At 31.2% G+C, this 18,488-nt stretch overlaps 1 protein-coding gene and 1 long non-coding RNA gene across 4 annotated transcripts in view; both read right to left on the reverse strand.

Moving 5' to 3' along the window:
- Positions 1-18,488, reverse strand: part of LOC663610 (cytochrome P450 6BS1) — a 106,535-nt gene that overhangs the window by 48,332 nt on the left and 39,715 nt on the right. The window lies entirely within an intron of this gene.
- LOC135265908 (uncharacterized) lies at positions 3,327-7,561 on the reverse strand. 3 transcript variants are annotated; one of them, XR_010333773.1, is made up of 4 exons: positions 7,437-7,561; positions 6,901-7,380; positions 6,667-6,849; positions 3,327-3,502 (listed from the first exon to the last, which is right to left on the reverse strand). It is a non-coding gene; the product is annotated as an uncharacterized LOC135265908 (long non-coding RNA). The 3 variants fall into 3 exon arrangements; XR_010333772.1 differs by having other exon boundaries at positions 6,633-6,849; XR_010333771.1 differs by lacking the exon at positions 3,327-3,502 and having other exon boundaries at positions 6,495-6,849.

Here is an 18,488-nt window from a genome sequence, read left to right on the forward strand (position 1 = left end):
TCAAATTCATACCCGCCACGCGTCTATAAATAATTTATTTCCATAATTGTTTAGTTATAATTTTATTAACAAACAAAATGTTTGACCATTGGGGACTAATAATATTGTTTAATAAATTTTACTGTGGGCAGTTTTGTATTATATGCATTGATTTTGTTACAATAAACAATGAATTGTAAAAATTGTAATATGCATGGTTGGAAACACCTCTTGGCACTGCCGTTTGTTGGTTTCAGGTTATTTTGAAAACAACCTGAGAATAAGAAGCCCCTAACAAGATAAAAATAGTTCGTATTTGCTCCTGACGTCATCCAAGTGGCGGCATTTAATTAAATATTGTGACACGAGAAGTTTAATACAAGGGTAAATAAGTCCACTGGCAATTTATTTCAAATCCTTTGATTTTTTAAATTGAAAAATTCCGCTCAGCCAAGAATGCTTGTAGTATCTGCTGGAAATTTGGAAAATTAGCCAAATTGTTTTCTCTCGTTATCTTGAAATATGAAAGAAATAATTCCGAGTTTGTGAAGTCGGATTTGGTGGATTGTGGTGGAGTCTAAAGTCTGCGTTCTGAGACTAAGCTCGACCAGCTTAAACTTTATTTAGCAGTAAGTATATAGTGATTTTCGCAATTCTGGTCCTTGTCTTCAAAGGGAAATGAGTAGGTGCAAATTTGGTATAAAATAATACATACTCGTGTGTCGATAAAGTCCGAATTTTAAGTCGCAATAAACTTAAAAATGACCAATATTTAGGTTTTAGAAAAGTAGTAACAAACTTAGAAAAATTAATCTTTTAAAGGAAGTTCAACAGTTCCTACTTTATTACAATTTGTTAACAAGATAGGAGTTTCCTAAGCTACTTTGCTCTTACGAGTGCAAATAAAATACGATTGTAGGTATTTTTTTACTACTTGACCATTTTATTGTATATTGTATCTTCTTTTCACGTTGTAAATAAATTCGTAAGTTGTTTTTCATATTACAAATAGGCTGAAAGTTCCCCATATATGCTGCAAGTTTTTTGTTAATAAATCTGTCAGTTCTAACTTCTAACTGATAGTGTTAACTTCCTTCTAATTGATAAATTCCATATAATCGGTAGCATCAAAATGAATTGCTGGTATCCACTGTAAATTCGTTTTTTTAGTACCTATGTCTACGTGGTATATTTCGGGCTACTATTCCTGTTGTAATATTATGTATGTGAATTATTCTACAAAATATGAAAATTTTGGTATAAAACGAATAATGAGCAGTAAGATTGTTGGCTGCTGTTGAATTTTATTAACAAAAATTAAACGGCCTTAACAGCTGCTGATGACTTTCAGCTTAATTTATATAAGAGAACAACGAATAATTTTTGAAATAACTACATATTAATAATAAGTGGTAAAGGGCATATGAGGTCAATTGTTTTTGCAGAGAATTTGTTTCGTTGAGTACAAGTATACGCTTACAAAATTAACAGAACTGTTACTATTTTGAATGATTTAAGCACACACCCAATAATTTATAATAAAAATCTTTATTTACAATATAAAAAAGAATATAATATGAAAGGCTACAAAACAATATAATGTATAAATTTAGAAAATTTATAATTTATAATAGGAAAACTGTCCATAAACCTAAATTAACAGTAATTCCAGAAAATTTACTGTTGATGAGATTAATGATTTTTTTTATTAACATTGTGAACAAAAGAGTTTAACAATTAATTAAAACATTCTAGCAATGGAGTTGAAAAAACTACACCCTGTATGTTTTTAGAGCAGTTGATTTTAAGGAAATCTACACTTTAGAAGAACTATCTAAACTAAAAAACTAAATAGTGAAGATATGCAGGGTGTATCACGTAATTTTACAAGTTCTGCGCTTGTAAAATGCAATCAACAATACGTATTTCGATACGAACTCGATTACACATACTGAAAAATTGGATTGTCATTTCTAGTTTGAGCACTTCTTCGAAAAATTACAACGTTATGTAGATTGTGCAAAAAATTCGTAAAAAAATTGTGACGATCCCATAAAACTATAAAGTAAATAAAAATTAAAAATTCAAATTCAAAAGGTTGGGTCTAGCAACATTTTTTAAGAATTTGTTTAAGAATATGATAGAAATAATATAATTCCAATTAAATAATTAATTAGCAATTCAACTTGTATAGTATTTCGAAGGATGATTCTCGCTCGGATCTACCTTAAGGGCGTACAATTAAGCAAAGAAACCAAAATTCCCGTCTTCAGTAATTGATTAGCTCTAGTTTATGCCCTATTCCCTATAGTCCTGCGAGAATCTCCGCACTAATCCGGCCGCCCTAGTCCGGGTGCTTGGAGTGCAAGCTCGCAGATCATGTGTTTTTGTGGGTAAGTCGGGCAGGCCATCCCCTTGCAAGCAACAAGTCCTTAGCAGCGAGCTTGTTGGTCGCGTCTCGTCCCTGGAAAAGCGTAAAAAGCGTAAGGCAGGAGGACTTTTCCAGAACGGCGTGAGCGGATCGCGAATATTCCGCCAGAATGTGTTGTATCCTGAGTAGATAGAGATAGCCGGTTCAAAAACCACCTCCACCTCCCTCTACTGCGCATGTGTGAAAATTGTGTCAGTCAGCCGCAGACGCAAGCGCGTAATCGCAGCTCGCTGGCCTGCGACCAGCTGGTCAGCCGGCCTGCGGCCGACTGACGCCATTTGTGATGATGCAAATATATTTATGTAGTATAATAATAATAATAATAATAATAATCGTCGCCATCTTGGAAGTTTGAAAGTCGGCGGCGGTCATTTTTGTTTAATGGTAAATTGGCGCCAAATTTAAATTATTTCAAAATTAATATTTGAAATTAGTCGGCCATGTTTGTTTGTTAAAAAAAATGGCGCCAAAATTTTAATTTATTTAAAAATTAATATTGGGTGTAATGTTGGTAGCGCCGATGTCGTCACAAATTCCGCCTAAATTCTCACGTTAGATGGCGCCACGGTCTGCAAACTTTTCGCTAGATGGCGCTGCCGTCAGCGCAGCCGTCAATCAAAGATGGCGCTGGCCTCCATTTTTTTTTTTAAACACACCCCCCGCCCGTTTGCGAATATGCAACCAAGAAAACAAGTAGTAGTAGTAGTAGTAGCTTTTTGGGGTTGTGAAATTTTTGGTTTTTGGGGTTGTGAAATTTTGAATATATGATTTTTGAAATGTGCAATTTTGAATACATGAAGTATATATACAATACATGCTGTATTGAGTTAAGCAAAATATCAGAAAATCATCGCGCTTGTCACTAATAACTAATAAAGGAAAGTCATTATTTTATCGATAAGGAAAAAAAACCTAGTATATGTAGTTTTTTATTTTTGTAATGTTGTTTGCCTAACTTGTCTGTTGCGCACCAAGTTTATTTTGTTATTTGTTTAAAATATAATGCAAAAAAAGTTGTTGTTGTTGTTGTTCCTTCCATGGGGAGTCGAACCTCAGGTAGGTAGAGTGGATAGTGCTGTCTATTTTGGAAACCTGAAACAAATTCACATAAGCTATTTGGTTAATGGATAATAATAAAAACAATAAATTACTTTAATTGTTTATTACATCTAAATATAAGTACATACATACATACATATTATAATACATAAACATTATAATACAATAACTACAATACAAATTAAATATTATTCCTGAGTTTGAGGAAGAATATTTTTATGACCCCAAGATAATGTTCTACCTTCAGAATTGTTTAAGATGTAACGTTTATCATCTTTGAAAGATAAAGCAATTTTTTTCTTTAATTCTGTGTAAATGTTATGAAGCTTCGAACGAAAGATATTCATTTCTTTAATAATTTCAGTGTTTGGAACAGTAACTGCGTTTTGGTAGTCAATTTTATGTAATTCACTTGTAATTACATTGTGTTTAATACCCTTAGCTTTTTTAGATAATTCACCTTCAACATCCACACAATATGCTTTAGCACCTGTTCCTAAAAATTCTGATATTACACGTCCTTTATATTCATCTTTCATCTTCCCGATGACAGAAGACGATACAGGTATTCCATGAATATTTTCTGCTTTATAATTTGAAGTATCAAAACGCTCTATATTAGATTTAATATCATCATAAATATTTTCACAAAAAATTTCAATTACTAAACTATCAGTATCGGTATACAAAAGCGTTGCATTGTTACCGTATTTAAGTTTTATGAAATTATAATAAAAATCATACATAATAGTTTTACTGATATCTAGAATAGTAAAACCTACATACAGAGGTTTATTGTAGAAAACTTTTTCGTTCTCTAATTGAATAGCTACAAAATTTGGTGTAAAGATAGATGAATTTTTAAAATTTGGTCGTGCAATTAAACTTTCAGCACCTGGTTTTCTACCTATATTATTCCATGATGTTACCAATTTCACGTTTACTCTTTTATCAATTGATTCCATGGTTTTACCAAAAACTGAATTATTCATTAATTTAAATACATCTTTTTCTAACGCGTTTTTTGATTTGTTACGCATTTCTGTATTTAAATCAATATATGTTTTCAACCATGGTGATTGATTAAAACTTAAAACACGGTGAATATTAATTAATTTTAAACCACCTTGTATAGCTTGTCTTAAATTTCGATAATGTAAAACATAGTGTACTTTATTGTTCAAGGTTGCGCAAAGTTTCTCAGTTTTACTAGAGGGAGGAATAAATTTTTCAGGACAAAATGGTAAATCGTTGTGAAGATTATGTAATTCAGAAGGATATTCTAAATCAACTTCGAATATATAACCTACATTGTCAAATTGAGAATTAGGTTATCATTGAATTCATTAGGATCTTCCCATCGAAAACCGCTATAAGGTAAATATTCAGACATTGCTGCTCCATACAAGTTGGTTGCATCAAGGTACATTATAAAAGAAGTTGGTTTAGAAGGATCATGATTTGATAAAAACTTATTATTTGCTACTGCTTTACGTTTTGAACATTGACAAAGTCCTCCTCTAATAGATTTTCGAAAGAAATGTACCATGTCTATATCAGTTAACAATTCGAATTTAATTCCAGTCATTTTTAACATAGCATCCCAGCCTAATGAAGGTGCTGTTAAGTAATGAGCTGGATCTAGTTCATAAATTTTGAGACAAACCTTTCTGAAATTTTCAAAAATGTCTGTTAGTAACAAAACATCAGACTTTAAATAAATGTCGGAATAATCACCTAACGTTTTGCAATCAAATAGATTCCAGACTTCCTGTGCTCGCTCATAATCATGTTCACTGATATCAGTTTTATTAAGATTATCATAAAATTGTTGAATCAATGGTAAACTGGTATCATCTAACTTATTAAAACAATCCAAATATGAATATGGAAAAAACACCTTTTTGTCTTATCAAATTAAATTGGTTATCGTCCGGAAAGTGTTTCCGAATGGTTAGACATTCATTAGAAGTTAAAGTCTGAGATAATTTATCTAATGAAAAAGAAAGGAAACGGAACGAATCTACGAATCTAAGCGTTATAAAAATATTGTCAACTGTATTTGTAGTCGTGTTCATGGACCTTATCAACTAAAATTTTTTTTGAAAATGTAATATACTTTTCTTTAGTTTGAGCAATGCAATTAATGATGGTCTTTTCTGTTGCTAAAGCTTTAATAAATAAATGACTATCATAATTAGTTAAATTATGACAAAAAACAGGGATATATTTTGGAATCTTATAATTTAAATTACAAATAGAATGTGCAGGTCCTAAAAATTCACCTGTTAAGTGACAATGATTACGAACTCTATCACAATTTAGACTTCCGTAATCTGTTTTGAAAGGTTCTTTACATAAATGACAATGGGTAGATATTTGAAAAACCAATTCATCTAACGGAGTCATTTCAAGTGGTACGATATGTTTGAGGTGATCGTGATAAAGTCTATTTACATCATCTTGCAACCATTTCACAAAAATTTTAGGAGCATCTTTTCCTCGATAAGTCCGATAAATTGATAAATTATCATTATATGCACATTTTATGTAATATCCGAAACTATATGGTTCATGTAAATGTGTAACAATTGTACGGATATTATCGGCTGAATTATCATTGCGTAAAGGTTTTAAAATAGATTCAAAATCGAAATAAAATACAAAAGGAACTTTAAGAGATTTATCAAAATTTTGAAATGTTAATTCATTACCAGGCACTTCTTTACCAAATTTATTTATAATCAGATCAGAAGTTGGTAATGTAGTGACAACTTCATTACAAGCATACTTACGATGTTTAACTAATTTTTGTTCACTCGAAAAAAATAATAGACAACCGTTACATATAAATTTAGCATGATTATGTTTGGAAAGTTGTGAACTTATTAATCGAGAAATGTTGCTTATCAGACAGTAATGTTTGATCATTCTTTCATCGTCTACGATAAGTAATAAATTTACATGAATGTCTCGTTTCTTTAGAAGTTAAATAAAAGGGACCTATAATATCTGATACCCATTTACCTTTTTTCATGATCAAAACGCTGCTCTGTTCCATAGACATTTACACTAATATTATTAAGTGCTTCAAATTTAAAAATATCAGTTAATTTAACCGGAAATGAAATATCTGTAAAATCTAATTCCTCTTCAAACTCACGATAAGCATCAACTCGATGTCGATTAACATTTACTTCAGTTGAATGAAGGTGTGCCAAAACAGACCATTTGAAACATTCATTATCATCATTATGAATATTGATAACCGCTCTCCGCTTCGCTATGTCCTTCGGTAATGGTATATATGTTGATGCACGTAGGTGGATTGAATTTGTTGATATTAAGTTCCAAAAACAAAATTTCCATTAAAATCCAACCTAAAAATTTAATACAATAATATGTTTATAAATAAAATTGATATTACTTACCACTATCTTTTTCCAAGAATTCACTCATTTTGTTTTTTATGACGCCACATATTTCTTCCAGTTCTACCTTAATATTTGTCGATATTGAAATGATGATATTTTTAGTGTTGAATGATTTGATTTCGATAATGTCTTTAGAAGGTAAAATATATTTAGCAAAAAGTTCGAAATTAATTTTAAGTTGGTTAAATTCTCTCAGTTTTCTAGTTATTAAAGTGATAAGTTTATCTTGATTTCTTTCAAAAAAATTGCACACTTCCAAGTCATCTAGTTGTGAATTTTTCAATCGGTATGAGGTAATTCTTGATTTGAAGGCAACTTGATATTCTTCAACGAAATCATCATCATCATTAATTTTGGCGGAGATGACACTTTTATGTTTTAAAGAACGTAAATGGTTTAATCTGGATCCTCTGTAGTGACTATTGCATATTTCACAAAATTGATGAAATGAACATGATGGAGCGTTAGTAGTAACTTCTAAAAACAAAAACAAGTTATAATAATAATAATATAAAGAATATTTACAAAAATACCTTGTAAAGGTGTTCTAGTTGTCAGGCGGGCTTTTTTAGGAGTCATATCATCCGAATCCATTGAACACAATGATGAATTTGTAATATGACGCCTATAGTTATCAAATCTCGTAAATGACGTTTTACATCGGTGCAAGTGAGTTTAGATAATTTATCACCTTAAAAATGCTCTTAATTAAAACAATTTCTATAACGTAAAATGTATTTACTTACTATGTTTTTTTACATGACGTGTTAAAGCATCTTTGCGAGTAAACTTGTTATCGCATTGAGAGCACTTGAACATGATTACTTTCATACACGGACAGTCGAAGTAGAAATGAATTAATCATTGATGCGATATGATTTTATATTCCATAAACTTTGCAACCGGATATTGTGGTTCCTTACGTAAAAATTCAAAAAATTCAAAATATAACTGATAAAAATTTAACGTTTTTAAGGAAAAAAACGTTAGACAGGAAATATGATAACAAAAATAATCAGAATGAATATTATTTTTTATTAGACATAAAACAAACTACATACTTAAACTAACAAAGTCATACACCTAAATAAATTTTAATTGCAGTTTTTAAGCCAAACCTAACGCTATGAACATCATAAAAACGATCCAACATGTACAAACAATTCCAAACATTGCTAAAAAGGTAGGAACATGATTAAAACAATTTTTTATTGAAACTACATCATGATCATTAAGTATAAGTCTCTTCCAGTCAGTATCAATATAATTACTATTGGTAAAAAACTAGTCTTAATTTAAAATATATTACAGAGTTTGCTATAGAAACATTTTCATATTTAAATATTTCTATTGCAGTATTGCTCAAATAACCCAGATTCATCTTCTTCCATTGGTAATCAACATCGTTTGAAAAATAAACTTTTCCAGAGAGGAGACCATCTTGTGTTGTTAGGACTTTCACTAGTGAAGACGATGTACATATCTACAACATCTAACGGTTTTTGCACGTACAACACATTTTGTATAAGAGTAACAAACAAGATGAGTGATGAGTTCAAAAGAGGCATTACACTTGAAACGCAGTGGGTTGTTGTTGTTGTTGTTGTTGTTGTTGTTGTTGTTGTTGTTGTTGTTGTTGGCTTCCTGTATCATCTAAAATACACGAAACACAATTATTTATTGATGAAGGAGGACCATCAAACTGATCTTCGTCAAAACTGTTATAATAATGTTGTAAACATGGTAGATTCAGCTTTATATCATGATCTTGTTGATATGTTTCCGGTAATTTATGAAATATATCCATCAACTGGCACGGTCCTAATTTCAGTAGTTCCAGTTTCATTAGTAATCGAATATCGCTTATGGTTTTTTTCAAAATGCAGCACTTTTTTTATAACAGGTTCTACACTCGTTGCCATCTTAAATGGAACTAAATTAGACGTTAAATAATTATATCGTATATATATTTCTTATTTATTAGGTAATATCTTTCATTTCAATCCAACTATTCTGATTATCTGGTAAACCTAACCATTTCACAAATAATTTAGTTCCTTTACGTCGAATCACTTTCTCAACTAAATAGACGTCAGGATATTGAGTTTTTGATAATTCCCAAATATAAAAAGCTCCTTTGATTGGTTGACCTTCTTTATCTTCTAGCAGAAATGTTACAGGATTGGTTAGATTAATCTTACTGATTTTAAAAATTTCCGTTGACCAATTGGGTGTATATCCTTTTTCAAATAACATCTTTTCTTTGCTAATTCTTACGAAATCTCCGACTTTAAATTTTTTTCTGTTTTTATCAACAATCTTTAGATGATCATATGCTGTTATGTCTCCTTGATTCGAAGCGTTTATCTCTGTGGGTTTCCTTCCTGTTGTTCGATGTATTGTAGTATTATAATTTTTGGTTATCTCTTGCAATTTATTTATCCATTTATGTGTCGCAAATAACGTAAAATATCGATAAATTTTGGATTTTAAAGTACGTATAACTCGTTCAGCAATTGGCTGCTTTTTTAACGCTGTACGTACTATAGTGATTAATATTATAACGTCTCATCAAATCCTGAAAAGTGGTATTATAAAATTCCTTTCCTTGATCTGACTGTAAATTCTTTGGTATTCGTTCTTTTTCATTCTTCAGTATTGATTCCATAGCTCTGCTAACCTCATTAGCTGATTTCGATTTCAGTGGTCTGGTCCATAAAAATTTAGAAAAACAGTCGATTACGACTAAAATATATTTAAATCCATTATTATGATAAGATAAATTTTGCATTTCTGCTAAATCTACTTGCCATAAATCATCCAATCCTTTAATTATAGTACGTCTTCGTTTAAAATTCCTGCGTGCAGGTTTAAATATCTCGTTTACCAATTTTTGCTTTACATCACTAACTTGCTTTAGTCGAACCATTGCTTATTTACGGTACACTTCTCTACAATTTCCATGACGATCTGACATTTGACCTGGAGGGACACTTGTTTTTATTATGAGGCATGGGTTCTATCTTTCACTATTTTCATATGAATCTGTTACTTTCCTTTTCTTTGATATAGGTACATTTTCAAGTTGATCTGTATCACCTGCTTTAGAACGTTTGGAAATGGTTTCTGGTTTTATCTTAATACTATCGATTCCTTCAAAGCGTTCTTCAAGTTTTTTTATTCGTCTGGTTATCTCATTTGAATTATTCATAAATTTTTTCCACTTGTTATCGATTTCATAATTTATACTTAAATGTTTGTTATGCAATTCTGATTCAATCGTGTGAGGAATTGTAGCAATTATATTATCAATTTTTTCATCAAGTATTTTGTACTTAACATTCATGGTTAAGTTTAACTGATTAAATTTATCCATCCATATAGCATCTGCTTTATGAACATTATTATTTAAATCCGTTAAAGCAGCTATTACTCCTTCCATCTTTTGGTATATTTGTTTACTTACTAAATCAATATATACCTTATTCGCACAATCTTTGTCTTCTGTTGGATCATTAATGTTACAGATTCTATGATGTTTTAAATCAAGGTCACCATCAGCAGTGAAAACAAAAGGTGATGGTGTAGATTTAAAAAATGCACTTGATGCTGATAACACTTTACGTCCGAATAGATCAATGGGCATTTCAACACTGAGGATTAACCAGAAAAAAACTTAAGCCTAATATATTACACCACATTCCTTTAATTCTTCTTCTATTGATAAAAATTTCATTCAGATGGGAATTGTTACCCGCTTTTGTCGCTGCATGTAATAATGCTAGACGTGACACTAATTCATTTATGTCATCCCAGTAAACATATTCTACACGTTTATTAGTGAATAATCCTTCACCAATAAACGGAGATTTAGGAAATGAAGTAAACATTGGTTGCACAATTTGAGTATATTTTACACCTCTATGACCTTTTAGTTGTTTTGTGGGATCATTATTTTTTCTATGTGTATTAGAAATTTCAAGTATTTTTTTGTATGCTGACCGATCCTCTTTTGTAATTTGAGTGTATTTATCTTCAGGGTTTTTAAAAAATATTAGTCTGTATAAACCAGGAGTACCAGGAAATGATTCATTATCTAAAATTAAATCACCATTTTGACTGATTATTAATTCATGTTTACCCATAAATAGTTTATTCTCTTTTGAATTATATCTAGGACCAAATGTCTGATCACTGGTTTTCTCTAAAACTGCTTCTATTGCATTTCTCGCAACTGGAGGATATTGTTCTAAAAATTCATCTAAAATATGTCTGCTATTAATTAAATCATCCATAGTGTCAGATTTGGTTTCTTCATCTTCTTCTTTTATTTCTGGTAATGACTCATATATTTCTTCTGGTTGTCGCAGTGATGTACTAGGTTCATATGTTTCTTCAACTGGTAGTTCAAGTTCTTGTTTAATCTTTTCTTTTTTTTGGTAGTTTAAGAAATTGTTTCCTTTGCTTTTGAATATGATGTTTTGGTCTTTTGTGTTGTTTTTGTTGTTGTTGCTGTGGTGGTGGAGATTGCTTCTCCAATTTTATTGAAATTTCTTCTAAAGGATTTATAACAGGCTGAAAAAGCTTTTTAATTGACTCATCCGCTTCACTGCTGTTTAACTTTATGGCTTTATACTTCTTTCGAATTGAATCAGCTGCTTTTAATATATGTCTTTTAAGGTTTTGATCTGGTTTGGTACCCATCATTACCGCTTAATGTTATAAACTAACCGAACAAATCAGAATTATTGTTTATATAACTTCTTATTCGACTGCTATTATAACGGGTCTCAAACTGATATTAACCGATCTCAAACCGATCAGGAACTGCTTTTTAACAGACATTAACCGGTCTGAAACCGATATTAACCGGTCTCTATCCGATAATAACCGCTCTGGAACCGGTATTAACCAATATCACACCGATACTAACCGGTCTGAGACCGATATTAACCGGTCTCTAACCGGTATCTAACCGATACTAACCGCTTTGGAACCGGTATTAACCGATATCGCACCGATACTAACCGCTGTGAAACTGATATTAACCGGTCTGGAAACGTTCTCAAATAGATATCACTCTACACTTGAATAAAATGATCAAACCCTTTTCTATATCGACCCTTATTTAATTCATTATCTTTACATATAACCAAAAAACCATATTGGTTTTTCCAACATTCCTGACATATTTCACAGAATTGTTCGAATTTCATATCAGCACCAACATGATCTTCATATACATGTTTTAAATTTAACAGATCTTGTTTTAATATTACCAATAAATTTGCATTATCTCGAATTAAATGTTTCGGTATTTTTGTATATGTTTGACAGAGATAGAAACTATCAATATTTTTATGCCGGCCCATGCAAAAGTAATCCCTTATCTTAGCTTGATTACACATTATGACATCATCAAATATAAAAATAGAGTTATTTTTTGCATCTTTTGGATCTAGCACGTCTTCATTATGTTCATACTGGTTATATTCCATTCCTTTAATTTTTTGTAGCACATCACTAAGCAGTTTATACTTCGGTTGATATAATGATTTACAATAAATATATATGTTTTCAAATTTCAATCCGTTGGGATCAAACAATAAAGACAATAATATGTTAGTTTTTTCCTCCACCAGAAGGTCCACAAATTATACAACGTATTGATTCGGGTAAAAGTGTACCATGTCGATGAGACATTTTATGTTTATTATCAACATTATTATAATCATGATTTATGATAGGTAATTGTAATTTTTGCTTTAACACTTTCATTTTCATACTAAATTAAAAACATTTATAAGAAGGTTTATATAGGGAAAAAAGTTCAGTTAAATGTTGTCTTTCAAAGGGGAAGGACTATTAAATACTGCAATCAATAAATTACCTTTTGAATTACATTTACCAGGATATCAATATTGCGGACCTGGTACAAAACTTAAGAAACGGTTAGAACGAGGTGATCCTGGAATAAACAAGCTTGACAGCTTTTGTAAAACGCACGATATAGCTTACGCTAATTCCAACGATTTAAAAGATAGACATCAAGCGGATCGAATTTTAGAAGATAGTGCATGGTCACGTGTTAAGTCTAAAGACGCTTCATTTGGTGAAAAAGCAAGTGCCTGGTTTGTAACTAACGCAATGAAAGTCAAAAGGAAATTAGGTATGGGAATCCAAAGGAAAAAATCGAAAAGGAAGACAAAGAAATCTAGAAAGAGGACACAGAAAAAACAACAACCTTTTCATAAAGCTCTTTTATCAAATTTAGAAAATAAGGGATATGATAATATAAAATCTGCATTATCAGCTGCTCGTATAGCAGTTAGAAAATCTGGAGGTCGTAAGCGTATAAAAATTCCTCGTATTATACCTATAAAAACAGGAGGATTTTTACCATTGTTACCATTAATTTTTGGAGGACTTAGTGCCTTAGGGGCTATGGGCGGAGGTGCTGCTGCTATAACTAAAGCTGTAAATGATGCTAAAGCAGCGAAACAGAAATTAGATGAGAATAAACGTCATAATAAAGTACTGGAAGATATCGCTATCGGGAAGGCGGGAAGTGGTTTATATCTTCGAAAGCAACCACGAGGTTATGGATTGTATTTACGTAAATTTCCAAAAAACTACCAATAAAACTGCCTAATAGGGCACTAACTGATAATGATTTAAGAAGATATGCTAAATTATTAAAACTACCCAAATTTAAAGGCGTTTTTATGAGAGATGAATTAATTCATATGAAACCTGATAAGACAGAATGTGCTATCATTAATTTGGACTCTAAAAAAGGATCCGGAACTCATTGGGTTTGTTATAGAAAAACAAATAAACAGGTTGATTATTTTGATAGTTATGGAAATCTAAAGCCACCTCTAGAATTAGTACGATACTTAGGAAATTGTAATATTTACTTTAATCATGATCGTTATCAATTTTTATCATATAATTGCGGACATTTATGTTTGATGTTTTTACATAATAAAAGATGAGATAATCATGTATTTTATTCAGTCATGTATAAGACATTCTCCCTAACAGGTGTTGAAAGTACGCTGTCTGAACACTATGAGCCACCCATTGACCTTGAAGAAAATTCGAATTATTCTATAGCTTTAATCGGTTTTTATACTAACAATAATATACCAAATATAGAAGAGGGTACAAATAAATTTTATTATTTTGCTCCGAACACTACTGAAGAAAAAGTGATAACATTTCCGAAAGGTGCTTATGAAATAGCTGCTATAGAAAAATATATACAAATTATTCTTAGTGGACGATCTGCAACTGATGCTCAAAAACAGAATACATTTTCATTGAAGGCTAACGAAAACACATTAAAGTGTGAGATATTTAGTATTTACGACATTAATTTCGCTCACGAAGATAGTATTGGTAAATTGTTAGGTTTTTCTAAAAGGAAACTTAAAGCAAGACAATTACATGAAAGTGATTTACCTGTTAACATAATTAAGGTTAATACAATACGTATCGAGTGTAATATTGTAAGAGGTTCTTTCTACAAAAACAAAGAATCTCATACTCTTTATGAAACTGCTTTAAGTGTTAGTCCAGCCGAACAGATTTTTGTGGAACCATTAAATCCTATTTATTTACCTATCATTAATAGATCCAATATACCTAACCTAACTATTGATATTGTTGATCAAGACCATTGTCCTATAGATTTTAACGGTCAAACAATCAATATTCGTCTTGCTCTGAAAAAAGAAGCATAAACATGGGTTTAGTGTTTCAAAATCAATATAAAAAATCATACAATCCATCAAATTATCAGTCAGTATCTTGTCATCAGTCGACATTATCACATCAGAGCGTGCAGATTCTTAAATCGTTAGGATATAATGTCCGCCAGCAAACTTCAGGTTTACAGTTCACCGGAAATAGACGACAGCATAAGTAAAGAGGAAGAACATACATATAGTCCGCAAGTAAGATCTTTCGATAACAATGATGAAATCGAAATTATAATTAATCAGAGAGATATTTGGATTTCTCTCTTTGAATCATTTATACAAGTGGACGGTGAGTTCATACCAGATCCGGTACCGGAAACTGGCGGTGGAAATGTAACCTTGACTAATAATGCAGCAGCATATTTATTTGAGAATGTAAGCTATGAATTGAATAATGTTGAGTTAGATAGTGTACGTGAAGTCGGAACAGTATCTACAATCAAAACTTTTCTATGTTATGGCAAAGATGAAGTAAGAGCATTAACTCTCGCTGGATGGAATGATCAAGAAAGTCAACAACTGAAGACATTTAATGAAACTGATAATACGTTTTCATTTAGAATCCCTTTATCTTATCTGTTAAATTTACCATTTGATTATCATCGGATAGTTAGCGGTCATCAAAAACTTCGATTAATACGAAGTCGTAACGATGCTAATTGTTTCATTTCTACCGGAACGAGAAAAGCGACACTTAAGATTAACAATATTGAATTAAAAGCAAAACATGTTTACCCAAATGATGAAATTAAATTAACTATATTAGAAGGGATCAACAAAGATCGTGTTATATCGTTACCGTTCAGAAAATGGGAAATTCATGAACTTCCATCAGTTCGACAAACTAATAACGACATCTGGAGAGTTAAAACATCTACTCAATTAGAAAGACCAAGATTTATTATCGTTTGCTTTCAAACAAACCGAAAAAATAATCCAAAGTCTGATGTTACTCTATTTGATCATTGTGATGTAAGAAGCGTACGTTTATGGTTGAATTCAAATGTTTATCCATATGAAACATGGAAACTACAATTTGCTAAAAATAAATATTTAGAAGCATATCAAGCTTACGTTGATTTTTATAAGGAATTTAATGGAAAAGATCGTGCTGAACCTATATTAAGCTATACAGATTATACAAAAAGACCGATATTTGTATTAGACTGTTCCAAGCAAAACGAAGCAATTCGAAGTTCCACCATTGATATCAGCTTAGAATTTGAAAGCGATAATAATTTCCCAGCCGATACAAGAGCTTATTGTATTATCATTCATGATAGAATAATGCAGTACTATCCGTTAACAGGAATAATTAGACAACTGATATAAGGATGAAAAAAAGTGTTACTATAAGTGATAGTGCTCCGGAAGTACATAATCTAATAGTTTGGTCATATGCTTATCAAGATGCTAGAAAAGGAAACTATTGGATACAATGCGCTGCAGACAGAGAAAGGTTTAAGTTTAGAATTAATCAAATGAAAAATATTTTAAAGGAGATCTTAAATTCTGCTCATCGTGAACAAATTTTTCAGTCTAGATTTAAGTGTTCAACATGAAGGTAGTAGTGATTGATGTTCAAGGATTTTATATACCTGAATTCATCGTTAAAGAATTAACAATATTTGATGGACATCGAACTGGTCACTATTTGTTTAAATCACCGGTGCCGTTTCGTCAACTAAGTGCAGATGTAAAAAAACAAGTGAAATATTTAGAATTAAATCATCATCTATTACGTTACAACAGTGGAAATATCGACTATGAAAATATTTATAACATACTAGAAGAAAATATTATCGATGATGTTATCGATATTATTTACGTAAAAGGAAGCGTTAAAGAGGATTTTTTAAGACAATTTTTCGATTCAAAGGACTTTTACCCTAGGATCATCAATTTGGAGGAAGCAAACTCTTGTCCAAAATTGCAACCACAACTTCCGTTATGTATGCATCATTACTTAAAAACTAAAATATGTATCTGTAGTCTTAATAATGTACGGTTTATTTATAATTATGTAATTCAGAATTTACCGAAATAAACGTTTAAAGTTTTAATCTCGTTTCCTTCTCCTACTTCATTAACCTGCCCTCTCCACTCTAGTTAAGATTACAAAAAGTATAAAGGGATCAACTTTTAGTGTGTGAAATAATTTTTATTGAAATATCAACAGTCAACACAACCATCATGTCTAGTAAGTAGAAATAATTTTTACATTATTTTATTTTAAATTTTTTCCGAATCAATTGTTTGAAATTTAATTACAACACTTCATCATCAGTCTTAATAAATTAATGTAATCTATTTATTAAATTTCTCTTTCTTTTGTTACAGAACATCCCGCAGGTTACTATGGGGACTATAACCCAGATTTGGTTGTTAACCACGCTGGGTTAACCGAAGAGGAGGTGGACCACCTCCTCACCCAAATTCCCGCGGGCACCTTCGAGTGGGTTTCCCTTATTAACATCTATCTGCGACTGGAACCGCCCCCATCCCTTGGAGGTTATTTTGATATTTTTACCGTGGGGCGCTTGACCGCCGCGATAGACACCGATGAGGAGCGGGGTATAATTGACATTTGGGTATGGGTACATTAAACCTCATACATGTTGGATCGTTTTATGATGTTCATAGCGTTTTTTATGATGTTCATAGCGTTAGGTTTGGCTTAAAAACTGCAATTAAAAATTTATTTAGGTGTATGACTTTTTTAGTTTAAGTATGTAGTTTGTTTTATGTATAATAAAAAATAATATTCATTCTGATTATTTTTCTGATCTTATTTCCTGTCTAACGTTTTTTTCTTGTAAATTTATGAATCAAAAATTTTATAAATATCCAGTTGTATTTGATTATTAATTTATCGTTACAATCATTTTCCCCAAAAAATTTATATCCAATAGTTTACAAACAATATATACATTTCTAATAGTTAAAACACATTTATACATCTTTTATAAAAAAAGTGGATTTGTTTAATTGAAATAGGTAAAAATTCATATCCAAAACCTTAATTACTGGGCGGTTAACATTTTTTACCAAAAGATTTTGAAGAATTTACAACAATTTATCATAAACCCTCAACAGATGATATAGTAATTATTGTAAAAGCTGAAGTTTATATTTTTTTCATTATCTACTTTTAGATTTAAAACTAATTATCCGAAATCTATAAGCGAAGAATTTAAAATATCAAGTCCAATTTCGGCAGCGATAACAACTTACTCAGGTGGTATTTATCTTTTTCTCAGAGATAATACATATATTACATTATCTAGTTGCATCTCTGGATATTCAAAATTTCACAACCCCAAAAACCAAAAATTTCACAACCCCAAAAAGCTACTACTACTACTACTACTTGTTTTCTTGGTTGCATATTCGCAAACGGGCGGGGGGTGTGTTTAAAAAAAAAAATGGAGGCCAGCGCCATCTTTGATTGACGGCTGCGCTGACGGCAGCGCCATCTAGCGAAAAGTTTGCAGACCGTGGCGCCATCTAACGTGAGAATTTAGGCGGAATTTGTGACGACATCGGCGCTACCAACATTACACCCAATATTAATTTTTAAATAAATTAAAATTTTGGCGCCATTTTTTTTAACAAACAAACATGGCCGACTAATTTCAAATATTAATTTTGAAATAATTTAAATTTGGCGCCAATTTACCATTAAACAAAAATGACCGCCGCCGACTTTCAAACTTCCAAGATGGCGACGATTATTATTATTATTATTATTATTATACTACATAAATATATTTGCATCATCACAAATGGCGTCAGTCGGCCGCAGGCCGGCTGACCAGC

The sequence above is a fragment of the Tribolium castaneum genome, chromosome 4 (genome assembly GCF_031307605.1).
Source record: "Tribolium castaneum strain GA2 chromosome 4, icTriCast1.1, whole genome shotgun sequence".
Classification (NCBI taxonomy): domain Eukaryota; kingdom Metazoa; phylum Arthropoda; class Insecta; order Coleoptera; family Tenebrionidae; genus Tribolium; species Tribolium castaneum.